The sequence below is a fragment of the Formica exsecta genome, unplaced genomic scaffold, assembly GCF_003651465.1.
Source record: "Formica exsecta isolate Colony F162 unplaced genomic scaffold, ASM365146v1 scaffold129, whole genome shotgun sequence".
Lineage (NCBI taxonomy): Eukaryota > Metazoa > Arthropoda > Insecta > Hymenoptera > Formicidae > Formica > Formica exsecta.
The window spans coordinates 53,126-59,815 of NW_021848622.1; positions in this window are offsets into that span (position 1 = coordinate 53,126).

Genomic DNA, 6,690 nt, shown 5'->3' on the forward strand with positions numbered 1-6,690 from the left:
TCTATCTATCAGTCGTGAAGCGAATCGCGTATTTTACGCTCCGGCCGATGTGCACGACTTTCATAAAAAGAAATACTTCTATAAAAATTTTATTGTCCTAGAGCGATAAGGGTGCAAACAACTTTGTATGCGTCTATGTCATATTTCGAATAACGCATTTGTTTCGCCTTTCTTGTTTCTCGAACTAGAGGTGCGATTATACAGGACGCTTTACAACGAGTAAAGCGAAAAATGTTGACAGTTTGCCACGGAAAAATATTTAGAATGATAAATATCATTAAATAATATTAAAATACATAATCGTAAGACAGTTTTTCAAAAGTTTCTATCAATGTTTTCAAAAATTCAGTTTGAACGACGTTTTCTCCTCTCATTTTATTTTTGATATTCAATTCTCTGCGAATCTATTATATGGCACGCACTGATAAAACTTCGCTCTCATATAATCGCGCAACTACGTAGAACAAGATCGCGCGAGGATATTTTTTTTTCAAATCAAGATAATTTTTTTTCCACAACGGAGATTGCCTTTTATGAAGCGTCCTGTATTACTGGGCGTATAAAATACTCGGGCGCAAGATACTTTGTACGATAAATATAATTTTCCGTCACGTCGAGCATCTAAAATCGAACGCGCGTTCTTCGTTTCGAAGCAAGAGATATCGCGCTTCCTTTCGTTTCGTCGCTGAATTCCTCTTCTTATCTTCTTCCCTTTTCTTTCTTTCCTTCATTCATTCATTCAGCGATCGCGCCGTAATCGCGCGATCCGCGACGTTGAAATCGCTCCAAGTCCGCTCTCGCACGATTTCTAAATCGCGGGAGCGATCGAGCGCAGTAGGTGCACTTTCTCCGTGCCTTTCTCGCGGCATTAAAGACACATCCCGGGGCACCCGGGCTCAGGAGGATACTCGATCCGATCCAGGTCGATTTGAGAGATCGGTCGCGTAATTGAATTTTTCGGTGCCGAGAGACACTTGGAGACCCGCCAGGCATCTTTCGTCCAGGCACCGGCGGTTTCTGCGCGTTGCGAAAGCGACGCGGACAAACGATCGAATCGTAGAATGATCGCAAGTAAGAGTGAATAACGGTTCTTACTGTTTTACTGTTACTAACGGTACAGATATACAGCGGATTTCGCTTCATGTTGATTAACTTTAATTGGATAAATGTGTTTCCTTTTTTTTTTCGCACCCTTTTTGAAAAACTCTCGAGATTGCGTGTAAAGAAAATATAATACTCATTAGATTAATATAGTATTATTAAGATTTACCTATTTTTTTATCCGTAAGTGGATAAAATATTTTTTTGTCTTTCTAAATTGGGCAAATTTCACGCTGTATGTACACCCTGCAGATCATAGATAGGCCAAGATGTATGATAGAACAGACCGGTTACGGTATACGCGTTCTCTTCTGGAATCTGCTTTCGTCGAGGCTATCGTGGGTGGGAGTCTAAAAACTAGGCCTCGCGTAAGAACGCGCGGGTCTAACGGGTGTCTTACTTCGCACGTGGTTTCAATCATCGTCTTCCGAACGTGGAAGGGGGATTGGAATCGCGATAGAGTCTCGTTTGCTCGATTCGACAGTTTGTATCTCGAAAATTATCTCACTAATGTGAAAGAAAAAGAACGAGTCTTAAAACGTACAGACCGTCACGCTTCCCCATCCCCGATTCTCGGACACTCCGTATAGTTACTCGAGTTAGCCGCGGCAAAACCTTTGAACGCGCAAAATCCTTTCTAAAGCGACTCTCCCGAGTCCGGTGGATGAGGTACGGTGGAATAAAAGGAGGCGGTAATGAAAGGAATGCCCGCACGTGAGGAGAACGATCTCGCGAGCGTGAGAGATGCGCTAACACACATGTCGCGCGGATACGCGCGTGCATGTGTGTTCTATGCGTGCGTGTGTACGTACTCTACATACCCTACATACTGCGCGACACTAATGGACGCACACGTGACACAAGGCCGTGCAATCACCTTGGTGAGGCCTGTGCCTGAGACACCGAGACGCGTGTTCTTTTTTGCGCGGAGTGTAGCGGAACCGCCGTTTTACAGTTAGTCCGGAGAGAATCTCGGATGTATATACGACCCCTTCTCCCTCCCCGCCGACGTGTCGGACAACAAAATTGCGACCGACAAATGCGCGATGGATCCGCGAACAACGAGGCCGAAGAGCGGCTCTAAATATATGTCTACGATTCTTCGCTTTTGTCTTTCGCGAGCGTCTCGCGCGGCCAATTATTCGACACGATAATAGCGATCGTACGCGACGTCGTACGTCATGTGCATCAAGTAAAGAGACGTTCGGCGGTTCGTTGCCACGTTATGAAATCGACGAAAGCGAGGGAAAGTGACTCCTACGTCGTATATCGACGATACTTGCCCGCTTAATAACGGAATAGGAATATTTATAAGAAGTTTGTGTGATATTTTTTTCTCTATTCCGTTTTTAATACGTAATGTATGCTAAAGTATGCAGAAAGTATCAACGAAATATGCCCTAGATATAATCTTTTCAAATATAATCCCTTTCATATACAAACTTTTATATTAACTTATGCGGTTTTGAGAAAAATACAGATTGACGTTTGATGATTCTATCTTGCATATGTATACAATCGTTCATTGAGATTATTTTTTCATATGTCATTTTATATAAAAAATGTATTAAAAGACAAGTCGTTTTATATTAAAATCGATCTAAAGAAGATAGACTTGTGAATTCTTGTAAGATTAAAATATAATTCCATGAATTTTGATAATGTAACATTTTTCTTTTTAAGAAAACATCGCCAAGAAAAAAGACTCCAGTATACAATTTCTTTTACTTTTAGGCATATACTATATTTCTCTGGAAAAAATATTATTTATTAAAGATGGAAGGAATAGAAAACGTATTAAAAAAAAATTAAGTAATAAAGTACTTTGCCCTTTAAAAAATAATATAAACCAATAGAAATTATATAATTCTCTTTCGCTTTAAGATGATGTGCCGCAAACATTTTTCTGGAGAGAAGAGCATTTGATAATGAATTTGATAATTGTTTAAACCTTTTCTCTCTTTCCTATAAAGATAAATTTGTATATGTGTGTATACAAATTTTTATATACAGAGACATGAAAGACGGTTTCGGAATCGGTCCTTTGAATCGACGTGTTGTTTTAGCATAACTATTTTTCTTTCGATACTTGAAGCAGACTGGAATCATAAAGATCGAACCGAAATCTATAAAATACTGTGTGCTGTATACGTATATGAGCGAAAATTGCGTAAGTGTGATCGCGAGATCCAGCCGATGTCGCGAGACGCGCAAAATGGAGGAAGAGCACGCGATTAATTAAAACATATAAGAAAAAACAATACGTTACACACGCCGATTGGTCTTTCTGGACCACGCACCTTTCTTCCTCTCCCGCCGTCGTCGTCAACGACGGCGTCGTCATCTTCGTCGTTAAAAAGAGCAACGTAGCCGCGTCGTAAACATCAGCGTTTCACGGCGCGACCTTGCCGATTACGACACACTTGTTAACACACACCCGCGCATCTGCAACTTATTTACACACGTGCGCGACCGGCGAAAGAAAGAGATAGAAAGAGACGAGGAAAGACGGGCGCAAATATTTGGCGGCGAAGCGGCTGCGCGGAAGCGATATAAGAGATACGGGACGATGTCTTAATACGATCTGCATCTACACAAGTGCGCTGCATCGGCAAACTCATTCGGTCAACAGAAAACATTTCGATTAATTATCAACATCCGCGACAACGGTTCTTCTTTGTGCTCATTCTGAGAAATGAGGGATTGTAAAAAATAAAATAAAATGACGATGCTACATTTCTTTCTCTTTGTACGAGGCTTAATTATCGCAAAGGATCGAGATCGGATCGAATCTCGAAACTTTTTGGCTCCTTATCCAAAGTTGCTAAATCCCCGTTCCATTAACCTCTTGATCGGCGATTACGGGGCGAACGGATAATGATCGACGATATGGCGTTTCGCTCCAACGGCTCTTGATAAGTTCATTCGCGAAACTAGTCGCGAAACGCACGATCGACCCATCGATCGTCCAACTTTTTTATCAATCCGTCCCGTCTAACGTTCTCTCGCGCGCGTCATAATACTCCGAGAAAGATACTCGAGATATAAATCTTTCTCGCGCGCTGATCGGTGAAACTCGTTAGAAACTCTCGACTCGACTCGCCTCGGTTCGCTTGCGGCGCGCCGCGAAGAAAAAGAAAAAAAAAATATATTCACCGAGAAATATTTCGTTGATCCTAATTAAATCGGCCGTAGTAAAAACGGGCACGCCGCGAATTCAACATGATTTACGAGAAAGTAAGTCTTATTGGGAAAATTGTATCATTACGATTATATATCGATTCACGCGGAAAGATCTTGACGCCTTTTGTTTGGTCAAGAAAAGATTCCGATACAGGTTTTTTTACTTTCAGACCTTTGCTTTTTATGTGTAGTTTTTCGCTATATACCTCTTCCTTCAGAGAAATATTTATTTATTTAAGATGGAACGAATAGACAAAAATGCATTGAGAAATATTTTCGCTTTTTCTTTTTAAAGTATCGCGTTAAAATAAACATCGTTCAAAATCGCGCAAAAATATTCATATTAATTTTTCTCAAGAGGGGCATTTAATATAATAAATAATTGTATACAAAACTTTTCTTCTTCCTATAAAGATACATTTCTTTTTCAATATTTATATCTTTCCTTGAAGCAACCGGTTTATTTTTGCAACGTCCGTTTTATACAACCGAAAGGTGAACGATAGGGAGCAATCGGGGTCAGAAGTAATCTGTGCGTATGCACTGATAAAGATGGACTCGTTTCGCAAAAGCTTTCGTGTGTGAATGATCGTGCGTGCACAAAAACTTACACGTAAAATCAGCCTTGCTGCGCATTTTCGAAAGATGTAACAGATTAATATCTCATAGTATATAATTATGATTAGTCTCGGCAAAAATGATATGTATTGCGTCTATTATGTCCGTGCATGCTCATGTGTATAATCGTGATTCTCTTCGCCCGTCGCAACTCGATACTCGACAAATCTCAAGAGTCTAATCTTACTTAAAGTCGATTTAAACTATATTGTTTCTCTCGTTCGGGCGTCTCACTCGATATTGCGCGATTAAACGCAATCTTTTCTCGAGCGTATCGAACCCGAGAGGGGCACGATCGAGCTTCTAAAGTTATCATAGTGGTTTTCCTCGATCATAACTTGCGCTTTCGATAAACCCATCGATGCACATCGACTCCGAGAAAGTTGCTACGCGCGATCGATTCGATCGATATAAAATCAATACAATGTATATTTTTTTTAAATTTTGAAGATAAGATAGAGTCACGCAATCATTGAGGCTCTTCATCGGAATAATCGGCCAGAAATGGCCATGAATGTTTTCTTCTTATGTCAATTTCTTCCATCTCTCTCTCTCTTTCTCTCTTTCTCTCTCGTGATAAACATTATGTTTTTAATAGACATTTTGCGATTATCGCGAACGCGACGGATAATCGATGTGTATTTCAACTCGGAATTGCGATGCGTTAACAAAGCTACATACGCGTGGAAAAGCGTGCCTCATTACCCGCGCCACGCTTTTCTTTCGTTGCACACACTTGTTCCACCTTATCTCGACCTCGCTCTCGATCGGCGCGTACCTATATACGGGCGTCCGTGTCGTTGTGCGTTCCAAAAAATAATTGGCCCGTATCTATAGCTATACAAGAGGTATACGTTTCTCCTCCTTCTTTTGGAGCGCCCGCATAATCACCCGTAAAACATCGGTTTACGTTCACCCTGTATAAGAAAGATATTTATTCCGTCTGCGTTGCCTCCAGAAAGAATCGAATTTTTTTTTTAAATTTCAAAATAAATTCTGAATCTTTATTTATTTAAAGCGATTCTTAAAGTTTCTTTGGAGAAAACTCAACGTCAAGTTTTGTATATTACGTGTCGTTATATGTGTGAAACTATGTTCGCCAATTGGCTGGACATGTCATGTTACGCAAAAGAGTATAATCAACGAAGAGATTGATATGTCAGCAAACGTGCTATATTTTTTTTCTTTCTTCATTATTTCAGGGGCAAAATAAATAATGCAACAAAAGACAAACAAATAATACATCCAGCGTTTCGCGTGTAGATTGGAAATTATTCACGATAGACGTTATCTTTACAGGTGCAAACATTAGTCATTTGTTAATGCGTGTATTATACAAAGAAAGTCGTGTTTAAGTAAAGAAAGAGTTATTCGTGGTATTTTTTGCGTGATTACACCGTTATTTGTACCCCAAAATCGCACGAGATTACTTGACCGTCGTTTCTGTGATAAAACTAAGTACAAACAAACGAATTCTTACATTACACGCGTTACTTAATTGCCGCCGACTCGATGATTAGCCGTTGTAAAATCTTTAGTCTTGCATGTTGATACTGTACACGTGCTTGTAATTGTTATTGGTGTTGCGTTCGGTATCTAATATCATGGAAATGAAATGAGAGGTTTTGCAACAAAGTTTAAGCAAACACACACGCGATGAGAATATTATTTAACATGATGAAAGTAATTCCAACATTGCTGTAATGATAAGGAAATGCAATATTCTCTCACTTTGCAACGTTTCATACAGTTTTCACTTCGCTGAAAAGGGAAAGACACGATTTTTCG